The sequence below is a fragment of the Mesoplodon densirostris genome, chromosome X, assembly GCF_025265405.1.
Source record: "Mesoplodon densirostris isolate mMesDen1 chromosome X, mMesDen1 primary haplotype, whole genome shotgun sequence".
NCBI classification, from domain to species: Eukaryota; Metazoa; Chordata; class Mammalia; order Artiodactyla; family Ziphiidae; genus Mesoplodon; species Mesoplodon densirostris.
In genome coordinates, this window is record NC_082681.1 from 91,685,408 (window position 1) to 91,702,890 (window position 17,483).

The 17,483-nt window shown below is 45.9% G+C and overlaps 1 protein-coding gene across 2 annotated transcripts in view; it reads left to right on the plus strand.

The window, feature by feature from the left end:
- The window catches only part of IQSEC2 (IQ motif and Sec7 domain ArfGEF 2), a 76,565-nt gene that overhangs the window by 5,737 nt on the left and 53,345 nt on the right, over positions 1-17,483 (plus strand). The window lies entirely within an intron of this gene.

The following is a 17,483-nucleotide window of genomic DNA, read 5'->3' on the forward strand; positions in this document are numbered from 1 at the left end:
TCCTGCTCTTGTTCCCTCCGGCCCCCGATGAGGTACAGCCAGACCAAGCTTTCTGTGGGGCTCCAGCGGTTTCCCGCTGTCTCTGCCTGCAGGAGAAGGTTCAGACTGCTTTGCCTGCCATGCATGGGCCCTTTAGGATCTCACCTTTGTCCTCTCATCTTTTTACAGTCCAGCCAGACTGGCCTGTGTGCCCCATTGTCAGCCCACTCAGCCTCCTGAGAGCCTCTGGGTCTTTGCTCATGTTGTTCGCTTGTCCCAGGCTGTTCCGTCCAGTGCCCAGGCTGCACTCCACTGTTGTCGCCTCTCCCGTGTTTGTGCACAGGTCTATGCCTGACCCTTGAACTGAGCACTTTGCCCCCTTTTATAGCTTTATTTGTTTACATCTTGTGTCATCTCTTCCAGCTTGAGGGCTCCGTCAGATGAAGATTTCATACACATACATCGTGTGCACGTTGTGTCAGTCCCTCTGCTAGGTGCTGTGGGTGTAACTGAAGGAGCTAGAAGCTTGGAAAAACATAGCACAGCACATAGTAGCTGCTCAGTAAATGTTGAGTAGACAAATGATTGTCAGATTAAGTCCCGGTGCACTAATGGCCAGGGGTGCCTAAGGTGTTCTTCCTTTCAGGACTCCTGTAGAGAGAGATGACTCAACTTCAGGGTTCTCTTGGCTTCTCTGTGGCTTCTTCCTCATGCTCCCTGGAGCTGTTTGGCCTCTGCCCTCTGTGCTCCTCCCACTCACCGGTCTCCCAGTTCATAGGATGTCAGGGTAGCAGAGTCAGATGAGACTTCAGAGACATTTAGGCCAATCTGCTCATCATTACCTGTCCCTCCCATGCCATGGCCACGTCATACCATGTTCTTCTCCCTTAATGCGGGATCTTCTGTCCTGAAAGGAGCAAAGAGGCCTGCATAGGACCTGTGTGCCCTCTGCCTCATCCGGTGAGAAATTACTTATTTACCCATCAAATCTTTATTGGGCTCTGACCCTGGGCTAGGCACGGTGTCTTGGAGTCAGAATAAGACACAGCCCCTCTAGCTCATTCTCTGCTATGTTCCCTGGCAGAAGAATCAACACTTGTCATGGGGAAGAATGATGCGTAAATGACTTATTCCTCTGTGGTGGTAAGTCATTTAGGGCAAGATCATTTGCTAGTTACCTTCACTTCCTTGTGGTGTCAGGTCTCTCTCCAGGCGTCCATGTTGAAAAGCACTCACGCAAGGATGCCTGTTTTTTGTTTTGGCTGCACAGTGTGGCATGCGGGATGTTAGTTCCCCGACCAGGGATTGAACCCACGCCCCCCTGCATTGGGAGTGTAGAGTCTTAACCACTGGGCCGCTGGGGAAGTCCTGGGACGCCTGTTCTTAAGCACTTAGGAGCTGAAGCTCTCTGGGACCTTCGCATTCGGAGAAAAATGGGGTGCCGTGGGAAGGAGGAATTTCTGTGACTCTAGGCAGATCACTTAACTTTCAGAACCTCCGTTTTCTCAAGTAGTCAATGGGGATAAAACTGTATTTTCTGATGGGTGCGATTCCTGTTGCCCACCTCCCCCCAGCCCCACAAAAATCTATCAGAAAGTTTCCTGGCTGCCTAGCACACCCAGCAAGGTCCTGATCAGGATGAAAAAATCGAGGGATAAGGATGGAAAACAATATGTGAGGCTGCCCTGCCCTCTAGAGGTGGAATGTAGCAGACAAAGCAACCCAGCCAAGATTGTCGCATCACATCCTTTTTAAAACAAACATGACAAGCCAGGGCTACACGACAGATCACGATGATTCGTCTAACATTTTAGAGGGAAATTTATCACAATTATCACCTGATATGTACCATTTCACTAATATCAAATGCATTTCTTTGTAGCTATGTGATACATACATATATATATATATATATATATATATATATATATATTTTTTTTTTTTTAAGGGATAATAAGATTGCATATCTGGCTGGGCCTTTTGATTTCCTACTGGATTCCAGATGCAATATACTGCATTCACCTGAATAGAAGCAATATTTTCCTCTATAGAACCACTTTCGAATTATTGTCATTATATCTGTGATAAAAAGTACCTAATTTCTTCCTTCCCCCGAATTTCCTTACAAAACTGGGAGGCATGCCTCACAACTGTACATCTGATACGCTGGATAATTCCTAAATGACCCATCTTGTCATGATTGTTGTGAGAATTCAGTGAGATGACAGAGAAGTGTTCAGCAGAGAGTGTGTGTTTACTTGGTGATAGGCATTTTTATTATTAATGATAATAATTTTGCAAAATTCCGTGCCATGGAAGGGCAGGAGCGGGAGGTCATGTGGGAGCTCATCACATTTCTGAGCGAGAGAGGGCCATCCAGTGAGTACTGTGCACCTGGGATGTGCCACAGCTTGTGCTATTGCAGGCAGGGAGTTCCATGATTAATAGTATACGCTTCTTGGCTTCAGGGAGCTCCCAGTTGGGTGGAGAAGACAAATGTAACGTGGTGTCTTGTGTGCTGTGCCAGAGGGGAGCACGGGAGGCCACGGGTGCCCAAAGGAGGGACATCTACCCAGACTGACGTGATGCCTGATCTGAGGCTTGGAGGATGAGTAGGGGCTGGCTAGGTGAAGAAGGACGGCATGTGGGTCGGTGGGAATTGGGAACCAAAGGGAGGTTAAGACGGAGGGGACAGCACAGGCAAATGTACAGAGGTATGAGACCAGCAGGGTATGTGGAGGTGGGGAGGGGCACACTTTTACCACGTCAGTACAAACTAGAGCACAAACAGGGAGGCAGGGAGGATCCAGAGAAGAGTCTGACGACTTGGCTGGTGCAGATCATGAGGACACTTGAGTAGCGGGATAAGGAGCTTTATTCTGTCGCAAATTGGGAACCAACATAGAGTTCCAAGCTGAGGGAAGAGGTGTGTATTGTAGAGTATGGGGTGACTGTTGAGAGCAGTGTATTGGAGAGATCCTATTACAGGGCAATTTGGAAGATAGACTGGAGGGCATTCAGTGATGAGGCTGTGCGACAGTCTAGATGAGAGGTGATAAGGCCTGAACTTGGGTGGTGGGAGTAGAGATAATCTAGTGGGGGAGAAAGACAGTGACAACACACTGATAAGTGCTGTGACAGAAGGGAGTGCAGCCACTCATGACCAGTAGGGTTTTAATAATATCAGCATAAACGTGAAGAACCTTCCAGCCGGAGGGGCCCTTAAAAATCAGGCTGTTCATTTTACAGATGAGAAGACTGAAGCCTAGAGAAAGGACTTGCAGGAGGCCACTCACGTGTGAGCCGAAGAGCTCTGATTAGAAAAGTCACTCTAGTGTTAATGCCAGTCTTCAAAGCATCATTCCTTAAATGTGCTATTTTATGCCTTGAAATCCTGTGAAGGTTGTAGGGATCATTATCTTTGTCCTACAGATGAGAAAACCAGGCCTCCAGGAGGCTGGCTGATTTGCTGGGGAGGAAGCGGTAAAGAGTAGGCATCACCTAAGTAAAGGATCTCTTGCTTCAGTGGCAGACAGACCCTCTGCTCTGGTTCAGCCCCTCAGAAATCAGATCGGTTAGATTCATAGCTGGGGCCTGTGGTTTCCTTTTCTCCACCCAGGCCCAGCTTTCTTTCTGCTGCTTTCTGCCTTGCAGGTCCTCATTTAGTGTAACTGAGGCAGCTCAGAGGCAGTTTCTGGCTTGACAGCAAGACCTGTCATCCCCCTTTTTCTGTTTTCATGGAAGAGGGCGGGCCTGTGTCATCACTGTGTCCCCATTGCCTTAGGCAGGGTGTCTCTAACCTGGGTGGCTTTGTTTTGAGGCCCCCAGTATGATACCTAAAGAATGAGCTTTGGACACCGACAGACCTAAGTTTGAATCTCGGCTCTGCCCCAACCAACTGGATGACCTCAGCTAGGTCATTTTACCTCCTCTGAGCTTTAGTTTCCTCATCTGTAAAATGGGATGACAATGCCCATCTCTCAGGATTGACCAAGATCATTTGAATGGCATTCCCTGATATTTGTAGGTGCTCAATAAATAGTCATTTCCGGGGGAAGAAAAGCAATGACATAATTCATGATTGTGCCAAAACATATGCTCTTATACCTCATTTCATAATCATGATATGACCTAGGATTCTTCAGTTTTTATAGGAGATAAGTCATCCAGATCTGGATAGCACATCATTACAATAGGACAACTTGAAGTTTAACAAAACCAAAACAAAACAAATCAGAAACAGTCATTTCCTTCTCCTGCATGAAATCTCCCACGGACAATGGACAACGGACAACGACTTGAAGAATTCAGTGCTCGGCAAAGGTTTGCTTCCCCTGAGAACTGGTATATTTCCTCCTTCCTAATATGAGGCTGTCATGGCTCATTGTATCTTGCTTTCTGCCTCAGCTACCAGTTAATTTGAAGTACAGCTCTAGCATCTTTGTTGATCTCTTTTTCTGAGCTCTTATTTTCTAGTTCAATTTTTATTCTTTCCTTATCTGTGTTGTTAGAGTAAGCCACCTCAAATCCTTTGTGACTCAGGCAGGTATCAATAACTAGTGGGTGTAAATAGTTGAATGAATGGAAGACTGGTGAGGCTGGACTGGTGATGGTGGGCTTTGAAGACGACCAGAGGGTGGTGCAGGCTGGGGCACCTGAGAAGGCATCTGTAACGGATGATTATGATACTGTGAGGAGTCGAGGGGTTAGTTAGGAAAGACTCGGTCCTTCACTGGCCTGTCTTGCTTCTGCTCTAGAAAGAAGCATGGATTTTGGAGAACAAGACTTCGCATCACCTAGAGTCATCAACCTCCCCATTTTATATGGACCGTGTGGGAGACTGAGGTCCAAAGAAAGAGGAGGGACTTGTTTTGAAAAATTAAATCAAAGCAGTACATATACATAGTTTATTTATTTTTAAAAAAAATACTTATTTATATAGGCTGCACCAGGTCTTAGTTGCACCACTCGGGATCTTAGTTGCGGCATGTGGACTTCTTAGTTGCGGCATGCGAACTCTTAGTTGTGGCACGCATGTGGGATCTAGTTCCCCGACCAGGGATCAAACCTGGGCCCCCTGCATTGGGAGCGCCACAGAGTGTTACCCACCGGACCACCAGGGAAGTCCCCATATACGTAATTTTAAAAGGGCAAATAGTACACAAGGACATACATAGTAATAAGCCAATGTCTCCCTGCCCCCCACCTCCCAGCCCCCAGAGGTGACCACTTTTACCATTGAGGCTTTCTGGTGGTGACTTCATATCTCCACATAAACATCCTTAGTTGGTTATTTCTTCATTTATCAACTTTAAACATCATCTATTGACTTCTTTCTACTATGACAAGTGAGAATTTAGCTTATTTATAACACTTGACTCTTTTTTCCCCCTTCCAAACTTTAATAATTGTATTACTATTTTGGTTTCTCTATTAGTTACCTTTGTAACTTTGCTAGATCCTTCTTAGACTGTAATTTCTTATTCCATCAATTTTCCACAGTATCTCTTGACCACTCAGTTTGGAAGATATAGTTATTAGTGCCCCATCCTTCCCTCCATCTCTCCTCCACCTCTCCACCTCCCACTTTCTGTGTTCTGTACTTTTGCATCCAGCAAGGTTGACTACATTTGCATTCTGTTACGTAACAATAATTAGGTCTTCAGTGCTTTTCTGGACAGATTGACTTTAAAAGTTGACCACCAATACACGGTGTTTATGTGATTATGACTATGTCATATTATTCATTGCAGGGCCAAACAGTGTACTATAATTACACCTCACTTCCCACAGGTCCACTGTCCCAACCTCTGTACTCCCAGGAAAATTTTCCTAGCATCAAGATCAAATGAAGTTTCGTTTCTTATGCTCTATGAATTGCTCAAAGTCATGCCGCTTTTTACTTTGTTTCATATTTGGATCAGGACTTTCCACCTTATCGATCTATGTAGACTTTCCACCTTATCAATCAATTTATTTATTTATTTATTTATGTACTTACTTAAACTTACTGTTGTGTAGTGTTCCCTGAAACCACAGGATAATCATGGCACATCTTCTGGGGACATTTTATTTGAAGATTTTTTAGGAGGGGGATTTTTTAAAAAAAAACTTCACACTGAAATATGTATACAGAAAAGTGCTCATATCACATGGTCAAGTTTCTACAAGCCAAACATACCTATAAAACCAACACTCAGCTCAAGGTCTGTTTTTCATTCACCCCATCTGGTACTCAGTGAGCCCTTTCAACTTGATGCACCTTGTCTTTTCTTACATAATTTCTTTGGTAGTTTCCTGCCCTTCATTTTCTCTGTTTTCTCTTTCTGGAATGTCTGTTAGTTGGATGTTGAACTTCCTGGATTGATCCTTTAGGCTGCTCACCTTTTCTCTCATATTTTCTATTTTATAGTTTGTGAATGAGTTGATACAAAGGGAGATGTCTGTATATCCAGCTGACTTGTCCACTCGCTGGCTTTATTTTAGGTGAGCCGCCGGGGAGCTGGCAGTTGTAGTGGGTGCCCCCCAAGTGCCAGAATGAAAAGCACTTTATTCTGGGAGCACCAACATGCCACTAGGTGCCCTGAGTAATCCCAGATAGTTTAACTCCTTTGATATTTTGCCTAGGGATGAAAGCCAGGCAGCTTGTGTTTTGGATCTGGGAGTTGTCAGTGGGGGCACAGGGAAGGATTTTGTGTACTTACCTTCAGTTTATCCCCCCGTTTTCAGCCCCTGATTGCTCCTACCCTCCCCTGTACCTACCATCTTCAAGTCTGGACTCTTTCTGGGCCTCTGCTGGCCTGACTGGCTCCCTCTCCAGCTGCAACCCCCTGAGTGGCATTGCTGGCTCTCCTTCAACTGTGAACATTCTTCTCTTTGTTTTTTGCTCCCAGAAATTTGTTGAAATCTCTCACCCATTGATATCACCCTCTCCCATCCTCTTCACTGTTATGAGTTCTTACCTTATTTTATTCCTTCACATTCTTTTCAGCAGGGTCTTGACAGAAGAGAGAGGTAAAGATTTATGCTCTTGAGGTCCAAACTAAGGCTAAAGCTACTTTTAAAAAATCGTTGTTTTGCTTTCTCAATCCAGATTGAGAATGGAAATTATTAGTCAACCCCCAAAATACCCAACCCTGTATGGCCTCATTTTGGCACGTGTTGCCTCTGGCTCCAGCCCCATCATGAGCCTTCCTGTGGCAGCCTCCTGAGCACCCCTTTTCCTCAACCTCTGCCGTCTAGACCACGCAATCAAGAGAGCCCTCAGCTGAGGGACTGGAGACCTGGGTTCTGACCCCCACCCTGCCACTGCCTTCCTCTGAACCCCCGGGCTAGTCCCTCCACCTCTCAGGGTGCCCTCACTGTGACTTGAGAGGGTCTGGGTCTGCTGTGAGCTGTGCTTTGGCAGGATTGGGTGGGTGCTTGGAGAACAGCCTGGCCTCCTTTGCTTAGGCAGTGGGAGCAGGTGGGCCAGAGATGGGCCCCAAGCACACAGGAGGGGGCTTTGAGGCTGAGCTGAGGCTTCTGCAGTAGCAGGCTGCTCTTGCAGCTTCCCCTTCCGCCCACTCTCTCTGCCATCATGGCTGAACCTCCATCCTTCTGCCGCCAGCGGAGGGAAGCAAGAAGGGAGGGCTGGAGAGCCGGTTCCATTTCCCTTCTCTCTCTCTCTCTCTCTTTTTGTGATAATGCTGAGCTGCTTTGGGCTGCAGTACCTGTGCCTAACCCCACCTTCCCTTTTTGGTGCCCCGCCTTCCATCCTTGAATGACTGTCTCTTCCAGAAGCACCCCCTGAATGCTCATGGTGTGGAGGGGAGATTGGAGCCAGGTGAGGGAGAGAGGCCAAGCTGTGGGAGATGAAGTGCTGCCTAGCTCTGGCATGACAGAAGGAGCCACAGCTGTAGCAGTGAAAAGCATTGGCTTTGGAATCATACAAACCTAGACTTGAGTCTCGGCTCCGCTACTTATTAGCCGTGTGACTCTAGGTAAATCACGTTGCTACTCTGAGCCCCAGTTCTCACATCTATACAATGAGAAGAGTGATAATGACCTTGCACAGCTGTTATGGAGATAACACAAGTCCTGGACCATTGTAGGTGCTTAATAATCACTTTATTCTTTTTGAATTATTAGAAGGCAGAAATGCTAAGGACCAAATAAAGCCCTCTTTAGTGATTGAAAGGGGCGGGAGGTTAGGAAGGCAGCATTTGACCTTGTCACTGCTTGGTTCGAGACCCCCAGGGGCTTCCTGGCAATTATACAATGAGGTTCACACTCTTGCCTGGTGTGCAATGCTGTTTTTGTTGTAGTCTCTGCCTGTCTTTCTTTTCTTTAAAGTAAAAATGTGAAGTGATACTTGCCTCTTTATTTTCTGAAAAAGAAATTTGAAAAGTGATAGACAGATATTTCCTTTGATGCAGCAATCTTTATCATCATCATCATCATCATTGTCATCCCAGGACTTTTCAACGAGTAGTGGTAACAAAGGACTAGAGGAAGAGTAATCATCAACAGAAAGATAACTAGCAACTAAAACCACCATGGGCTTTCATTTTGTTTCCCCACCACGATCTTGGCCTGTGGATCATGTGGATCCATTCAATGTCATGTGAAAAATGCTGAAAATGGTTACATTATCCAACAAGGTTTCTGATTTGTCCTGTGGTTCATCTAGTTTTTCTTCTCTTTAATTAACCTTATAAGATTTTCTTGCATGTCACTATTAACCTCATCCATATGACTTCTATACTTGCCTATTTGTCATTTCTAGGTCTGATTCTTGGCTCAGATGGCCCCTTAGAAAGGAGTCTTCCCTCCGCCTGAATTATCTTTCAAAAGGTTTTAACTTTGGCCTTTCACATCATCATGATTTAGGTGGCAGTTGAACTTGGCAGGCATCTTTGCCTCTCCCCTAGTGCTTTTCCACTTCCTGGCTGTCACAAGTTGGTTTTGACACCACCTGTGGTCTAGGGAAGCTCTCACATGCTCCTTTGGGTCAGGCCACAGCCCCACTCACCTTTCAATTAAATTTAGTTTTTATTTATTTATTATTTTTTTTTACTGGGGTATAGTTCTTTTACAATGTTGTGTTAATTTCTACTGTACAGCGAAGTGGAGTTCCCTGTGTTATACAGCAGGTTCTTATTAGTTATGTATTTTATACATATTATACATATTAGTCAATCCCAATCTCCCAATTCATCCCCCTGCCCCCCCGCCCTCCCCCCTCCCGCTTTCCCCACTCATCTTTCTAGCCACTCTGTTCCCTTCCTGACCTGCATTCAAGTTGTACTGAAGTATCTAGGATACCCTCGGCAAAGTGGACTTCTTTATGGGTCCATGCCTACATTCTGGCTGTTCTCTTGGCCAAGAATACCTTTTACCCTGTCTACGTGGCAGATATCTACTCGACTGTTGAAGAACATCTTCAGTCTCTCACTGATCCAGGCACTTGGAAACAGTGAACAAAACAGATCTCTCTCCTGCTGAGCCGACATTCTAGTGTGTGAATGTAGGGGGTGGGGAAAGAAAAGAAACAAATAAACAAGAAGATACAAAAATATGTCAAATAGTGGTAAGTGCTATGGAGAAAAATAAAGCTGGGCAGGAGGATGGGAGTGCAGAAGGCTGGTCAACCCTACCATAGCCAATATTTGCACGCCCATTAATAAAAGCAGCCTTTTCTCATTTAAGCATTTTCTAATGTTATTACATACTCATTACAACCATAATCCTTCCAACAAGTTTATCAGGTTAGTGCTATTATTTTCTTTATCATATTGGTGAGCAAACTGTGCCTTAGAGATGTAAATCACATAGTTAGGAGGGGCAGAGCTGGGATTCAAACCTCGGCCTGTCTGACCCAAAGCCTGTGCTCATAACCTCTAAGCCATTGTGCCCCCAGCAAGCCTCACGACCACTCTCTGAGATTGGAATTATTATACCTATTTTATAGTTGGGGAAGCTGAGGTTCAGAGAGGGGAATGGACTCATCCATGGTTGCACAGCAAATAAATGGATTTGAACCTAGATCTGTCTAATACTCAAGGTAGGCCCTTCTACCAACCTTGAGGCCTAGGGACCTATGGACCTGCCTGCCTCTATGTTTGTGCAGCCCATGCAAGGTACCAGTTGAGGCCATTGGCCCTTCCCCCTTCTCTTCCCACCTGTAGTTCATATGGAGCCTTGGGATGTGTATGGATACCCCAGCCCACATCCAAACCCTGTCTATTTTCCCTTCCCATTGACCACCCACTGGGCCTAGCAGATGGACCTGGATAATAAGACCACACAATTCCTGCAAGTAAGCTCAAGAAATATGGACAGGGAATTCTGGGTTCCAAGTACCTGAGTGCAGTCTAGAAGGGAGAGGGCCAGAGATCCTGATGGGCATATTCTCTTGGCCCCACAGACCCTTTACCTCACAGAGAGAGGCCTCTGAAGTGTGAGGTCCAGTGTAGGACCTTCTGTTTCCCAGTACAGCCTATGATATTGCAATTTTTAAAAAGCTGGGCTCCGTGATCCTCCTCCTTTGGCTTCCTGAACTAGGTCCTGCTTTGCAGTGGGGGTGGGGGCTGCAGTGGGGCTGGTGTTCCATGGGCCTGGGCCTTCCGGGTCTCTGGCCAGTGAAGAACGGAGCCTTCCCAGCAAATGCTGCTAGAAGTGTACACAGACCCTTGGGTCCCCTTCACAATATTTTGTTCATAAGTATCTCAGGATACTTCATTTCTTAGGAAATTTTAAAAAAGTATACACTTAATGCATTCTTCCATTCGAAAATTTATAAAAACTTAGAAAAGTAGAGGAGAAACACATTACCCATAATTACAACACACAGAGGCAGCTACTCTGAACATTTGATGTATTTCCCTGTTCTCTGCATTCTTTTCATCTGATTGAAATAATACAGCACATACAATTTTTTCTTGCTTTGTTCGTTTGAACATTTCCCCATGTAATTGCATATTCTTCAGAAGCATCATTTTTAATGGCAACTGATATACCATAATGTACTTAACCATCCTCTCAACATGCTGGGCCAATTTTTTTCACTGGTTTTTATTATTTGTTTGTTTGTTTGTTTGTTTGTTTATGGCTGCACTGGGTCTTTGCTGCTGCGTGCGGGCTTTCTCTAGTTGCAGCGAGCGGGGCCACTGTTCGTTGCGGTGCGCAGGCTTCTCACTGTGGCGGCTTCTCCTGTTGCTGAGCATGGGCTCTAGGTGCACGGGCTTCAGTGGTTGTGGCACGCGGGCTCAGTAGTTGTGGCTCGCGGGCTGTAGAGCGCAGGCTCAGTAGTTGTGGCGCACGGGCTTAGTTGCTCCACAGCATGTGGAATCTTCCCGGACCAGGGCTCAAACCTGTGTCCCCTGCATTGGCAGGTGGATTCTTAACCACTGTGCCACCAGGGAAGTCCTTCACAGGTTTAAATCATGCTGCAGTAGGCGTCTTTGCACATACAGCTTTTAGGGAACTTAGAGCTTTTAGGGAACTGGCCTTGTATAAGAACAATTGTATTCAGCTTATTTCCCTTTCTAGATGGTCCCTCTGGCTGGGTCTGATTCATACGTATAGTCATTCATTTATTCATTCAATCCATCATCACATTTTTTTTTTTTTTTTTTTTTGCGGTACGCAGGCCTCTCACTGTTGTGGCCTCTCCCGTTGCGGAGCACAGGCTCCGGACGCGCAGGCTCAGCGGCCATGGCTCATGGGCCCAGCCGCTCTGCGGCATGTGGGATCTTCCCGGACCGGGGCACGAACCCGTGTCCCCTGCATCGGCAGGCGGACTCTCAACCACTGCGCCACCAGGGAAGCCCATCATCACATATTTACTCTGTACCCCTGTGGACCAGACCCTGGGAACTGGGGGCACAGGCATGACTAAGACATGGCCCCAGAATGCCAGGAGGCCTCAGTCTGCGGGGAGAATCAGGCATGGAAATGGACACTTTCAAAACAGTTTGATCAGAGCTGTGATGGAGGCAAGAAAAGGATCCTGTGGGAGAACAGAGGAGGGGCTCCTCATCCAACTTAGGGACATTAAGATAAGCTTCCTGGAGGAGGTCTTGCCTAAATGAGTCACGGAGGATGGAATAAGAGTTGGCTGGAATACGAAGGGGAACTTCCTGTTAAACGCAACTAATTGAGTAAGCTTATTTTTCTCTGCTGCTTCCCCAAATCCCACTGAAATATGAGTAAAGGAATAAAAAAGGTAGAAACTCAAGGTCTGGGATGCTGACTAGAAGTAAACTATTGCACCCAGCGAGCCCCAGAAATGCTCAGGAATCAGAGGTACCGTGAAGCACAGAAGGCAGGATGAGGCATGGAACTGAAAGCAAGGAGAATATTGAAAGTCTGTGAACAGACCCTCTTGGCCCCTCCCCGACCCCTTTCAGTCGGGACACCCCTCCCCAGCTCCATCTCTATAGATGGAGGGTGATTCTTTGGAGAAATTGAAGTTAGGAGCCTCCAGGCTTGGGGACACCAGGCACAGTGGAGGATGGGGGTGAAACAGGGCCGCAAGCAAAGGGATCTGTACCCTAAAGCAGTGGACCCCCAGCCTCCTTCCACTTGCCTACTTCCAGAACACCAAAGTCAGGAGCACATGAGACAGAAAAAGATTCTTCTCTGGGGAAACTGAAAGGCCCCAGACAGAGGCCTCCAAAAGATGACATGTGGGAGTCCTCCAACAAAAGAACAGGCTCTCAGCCCATAAACTCTGTAGTGAAGCCCATCACCTGGGCAGCTCCATCTACACGCAGAGCTTCCCGTCATGGGAACTGATCGCCAGGGCTCACCAGCCAAGGACCCTTAAGGTAGGTATATTTCATTTTATGTAAATTAAACCTCAATGTAACTGGCATTAAAAAAAAAAACAAGCCTTAGGTAGCCAGAGATGATCAGATAGTACAAGGCTATTTGAGGAAGCCCATCAACCTGCAAGAATGACCCAAAAAGCAAACAAACAAACCAAAAAACTTGGAAGGAACAGAGGGAATGAAGGGAGGGGAAGAAACCTGGGAAATTTAGGATAGTGAGAGCCAACATAAAGATTTCAGGAGAAAGATTAGAAAATAAAAGTTGAGGAAATATCCTAGGAAGCAGAATAACAAGGCAAAGAGATGGACAACGGAAGAGAAAAGATGAGAACACGGGAGGATCAGTTGAGGAACTGCAACATCCAACAATAGGAGTTCCAGAAATAGAGAATGGAGGAAACAGCAGAAAGGAAAGGATCAAAGACGTGATACAAGAACAAGTCCCAGAGCTAAAGGAATGAACATCCCACCGAGTAACCAGCAACATAAATGATTAAAAAAAAAACCCACCAAGGTATGCCACAGCGCAATTTCAGAATACCAGGGATAAAGAGAGGATCCTAAAAGCTTCCAGAAGAAAAACATATCATGTACAAAGGATCAGGAAAAAGAATGGCATTGGACTGCTCAACAGCAGCACTGGAAGCTAGGAGGCAATGGAGCAGTGTTCTCAAAATTCTGACAGACCATAATTTCCAACCTAGAAGCCTATACTCAGTTGAATTATCAATCAAGGGTGAGGGTGCAATAGAGACATCTTCAGACAAAGGAGAGCTAAAGATTTTATGTCCTAGGCCTCCTTTCTCAGGAAGCACTGGAGAATGTGCTCCAGCAAAATGCAGGCATAAACTCAGAAAAAAGGCCAAGGAATCCAGGAAACAGGAAATTAACACGAAAGAGAGGTGAAGGGAATCCCAGAGTGATGGAGAAGGGAGCAGATCTACGGGCAACCTTGTGCAGGCCTGGAGAGCAACCAGTCTGGATTGCAGCGAGAATGATGTCTCAAAGGAAAAAAAGTCTGATGGATTACCTGATGTGTCAGAACACATTGAGAAGAGAAATGCACTACTCACAGAGTTTGGGGAGAATTGATCATATACATGAAGAAAACTAAGCAAGCAAAAAAAAAAAAAAAAAAAAAAAAGAATAGTCATCAACACCAGGGAAAAGAAAAAGTTGTATGGGAAGGAAAATGTAATTATAGCAAATGATGTGATTTACTCATTATTAGTATCAATGCAGTCATAATAATGTAAGCCACCAATATGGATTTAACCAAAACTTTGTGCTATAACTACAGTGGTAGAACGGGAAGGAAGGACAGTGCACCCGCATAAGAACTGGGGGCTAGAGGCGGTTGTGTGTGTTAGGGAGCCCTACCCTCTCCCTGCACGGTGGGAATTCAGTACATGATATACAAAACTGAAAAAAAAATAAATCAACAAATAGAAGTACGCATGTGTTCCTTAGAAATGAGGAGGTAAATACCCGAAAAAGTAGTTAAAAGACTTGAAAACGGTTTGTCTCTGAGAGTGGGAGTTGGGGGTGAGGAGGGGTAGAGTGGGGAATTCGTGTGTTTTGTTTTGTTTTACTCCTTGCAGTACTACGTGACTTGAAAATCTATATGCATGTATTACTTCGGTTGAAAAAATGTTTAAAGGGCACACACACACACAAATGCCAAAAATGGATTAGCAATATAAGCGTATACTTTAGAAATATGAAAGTCAACTCAGAAAAAGGTAACTAAGACAGTTAAAAAGGAAACTTTAATTTTTAAGATCCTTTCAGAATTTGACTTTTTAAACTAGTTTACATATCACTTTAATAAAATTTAAAATAATTTTTAAAAACATAAAGAGGAGCAAAAGTGTTCCAGGGAACAAATACCAGATGTTCTAAGAAAGTAGATGGGAGGGCAGAGTAAGATTTAGAGCTTTGGAGAGTTTGGGCTTGACTGGCACGGAAGTCTGTGGGAAAATCGTCTGTGGGAAAATTATCGGTGAGAAAATTATTGAATGTTTGCAGCAGCAGAACCACATCAACTGATTTGTGCTTGAGAGATGTTCCTTTAGCAGCCAGTGAGAGAAGGTGGTTGCCCATTGAAGAGACTTGCAGTTAGACAAGTTGATGTTTGGGAGATCAGTTGCCTGGCTGCCCCGGGGCTGATTCTCAGCTTTTAGAGAGACTTGTATGATCCCTGGGCCAGGGTACCCACCTCTTTCTCCTCAGGACACTTCTAGGAGGAGCCCTGTACACAGTAGCTCTTCAAGTGTCCTTTCAAAAATGTACTTCTGTTCGTGTCCAATCTCCTTTCTGTTGGACACCTGATTTTGTAGACATGTTGCTCAAATGCTGGCTTGAGAAACAGTCTCTCTTTCTCAGGTAACTTTGCATATCTCGTTTCTGATGCGTTTTTTGTTTATTAGTTTAGGTCTCAGAGGACAACCTTATTTATCTAATTCCAGGTTCTTGGGAGAGGGGCACCTTATTGTGTTCCCTTACTGTACTGTTTATAGATAGCTTGGAGGGTCAAAATGAGAGGCAGGGAATCCAGTCAGGAGGTGAGAGCAGAAACCCCAGTGTGGCAACTCAAAGGCTTATATTCTTTTGAGTTATTCTTCCCTGTTGTCCCCATAAGTCCCCCAAAGTTTCAAGAACCGTCGATACTTTACCATTTATTCTCCCATCTGCCAGATTGCCCTTTGTACCTGGAAGCAGCAACGTCAGAATCCTTGGTCTCATTACATGCCTGAGTTTTTGGTTCAGAAAATATGGTCACTATACTCATAGGCTTCAATCAGTTACTGTTTATTGAGCATTACTCTTGAGGATGGGAATTGGCATAGACAAGCCTTTTGAGAACCCTGGGGTCTGAAGTGGCCTTCCATTGGGAGAAAGCCACAGGAGTAGCAGGAGAAATCCATCTCCTTTCCTGACATGGATTGATAAAAGGGAGGTCTGGTACCCTGGGTCTTTGTTTCTACCCATAGGTAGCTGAACCCAATTGATAAAAGAGAGAAACTTTGGGATTCTGAAGAAACGAAGTATCTTAGGGCCTGAAGATTGGAACTCAACTAACACAGCCCCCTTGTTTTATAGGTGACGGACCAAGGTCCAGAGAGCAGTGATTTCTCCAATTCTATGCTGCCAGTTAGGGAATGAGCCATAATAGAGCCGAGCATTCTTTCTACGTCTGTGCTACCTTGCAAAAGAATGGCGGTCCAGCTTCATGGAGTAAGGGGTGGATTGACCATCGGCCTGGGCATTAGTCCTGAAGAGGTGTAGGATAGCACAGTGTTAATGATGATGGTTCTCTAGATGTAACTAACTATTTGTATACTAAATGCGTAAGAGCCTGTAAACCCCTGAGGTGGCATGCACCCCCGCATTGAGGGTCATAAGATGCCGTATACCCTCGAACTAGTAAGAATCAGTCCACAGTGAGGAGAGCTGGCTAATTCACTCTGCCTCATGCCGTGGAGCTCTTTTGCTCCCCGTAGCTGCCATCTTGAGGACTGTAACATCATACAGAAGTGCTTTTGGACCAGAGGTACATATCTGGTAATCTCTCCTAAGAAAGAGCCTGTCAGGAAGTGCCTGTCCTGACTTTGGGGGATGAGGATAAGGGAACTCACCTTAACGATGCGTAAGTGCCCAGCACTGAGCTGCTGGTGCAGTGGAGCGTGGTGGTAAGAGCACGAGTTGTGGGGTCCAGGCCAAGCTCCCCTACTTGTGTGCCGTGGGGCAAATCAGTTCAACTTCTCTGAGTCTCCGTTTCGTCATCTTAAAATTGCATGAGTAATTCCCACTTTGCAGGATCAAAGGAGGTCATGTACCAAAAGAGCCTGCCACCCTGCCTGGTACATAGTAGGTGCCCGGTGATTGTTCACGTGCCAGTGGAGACGATTATATATGTGGCTTATGCTCTGAAGTATAATAGATTGAGGCAAGGGGCCAGTCTGTGAGCAACTTGAGGGTTTATATTCCTGAGTCGGGGCCTGGTATATAGTAGATTGAATACGTGTGTGCTGGGGGTTTTGGGGTGGGGTGGCGAGGAGACCAGCCTGCCTGGAGCAGAGGGTTCGTGTTAGGGAGAAAGGCTGAGGGGCTTAACCTCCATTCTGTTGACAGCTGGGGAGTCATTGAATTAGGCCCATCTGATCTGGTACCTGCGAATAATTGAGCCAGGCCTGAGAAGAAATCTTGTTGCTGCAGAGTGAGATGGAAAGTTTTAATAAACGTGAAAAGGTGCTCTGTGGCCCTGGTCCTCTTCCTTTAGGGGGCTGCAAAGGCTAAGGATTGGACCCACTGCTGTCCACTGTGCCAGGCTGAACCTGACGGCCACCCCACCCTCCTGCCCCCCTCCCCTCCCCTGTCATGTCAGTTTACAAGTGAGAAAGCTGAGGCTGGACATCGGGGAGTGCCTTCCCTAGGAGTATATGGCTAGTAAGTAGCAGAACTGGAAACACTGGCCTCACCGGCTGCCTGCGCTCCTGCACCCAGATGCTTGCCTGCCCCACCTGGCCGGTGGGCGCTCCATTCACTCTTCCGACAAATACTCACTCTCGCCTCCCCGCGTGTCCCTCTCACTTTGCACTCAGCATAGACGACTCTCCCCCCACTCAGGTCCCCTCACTAAGGTCGCTTCTTGGTTCTCTCACCTGAGGACAGAGCCTGTAATGTGTT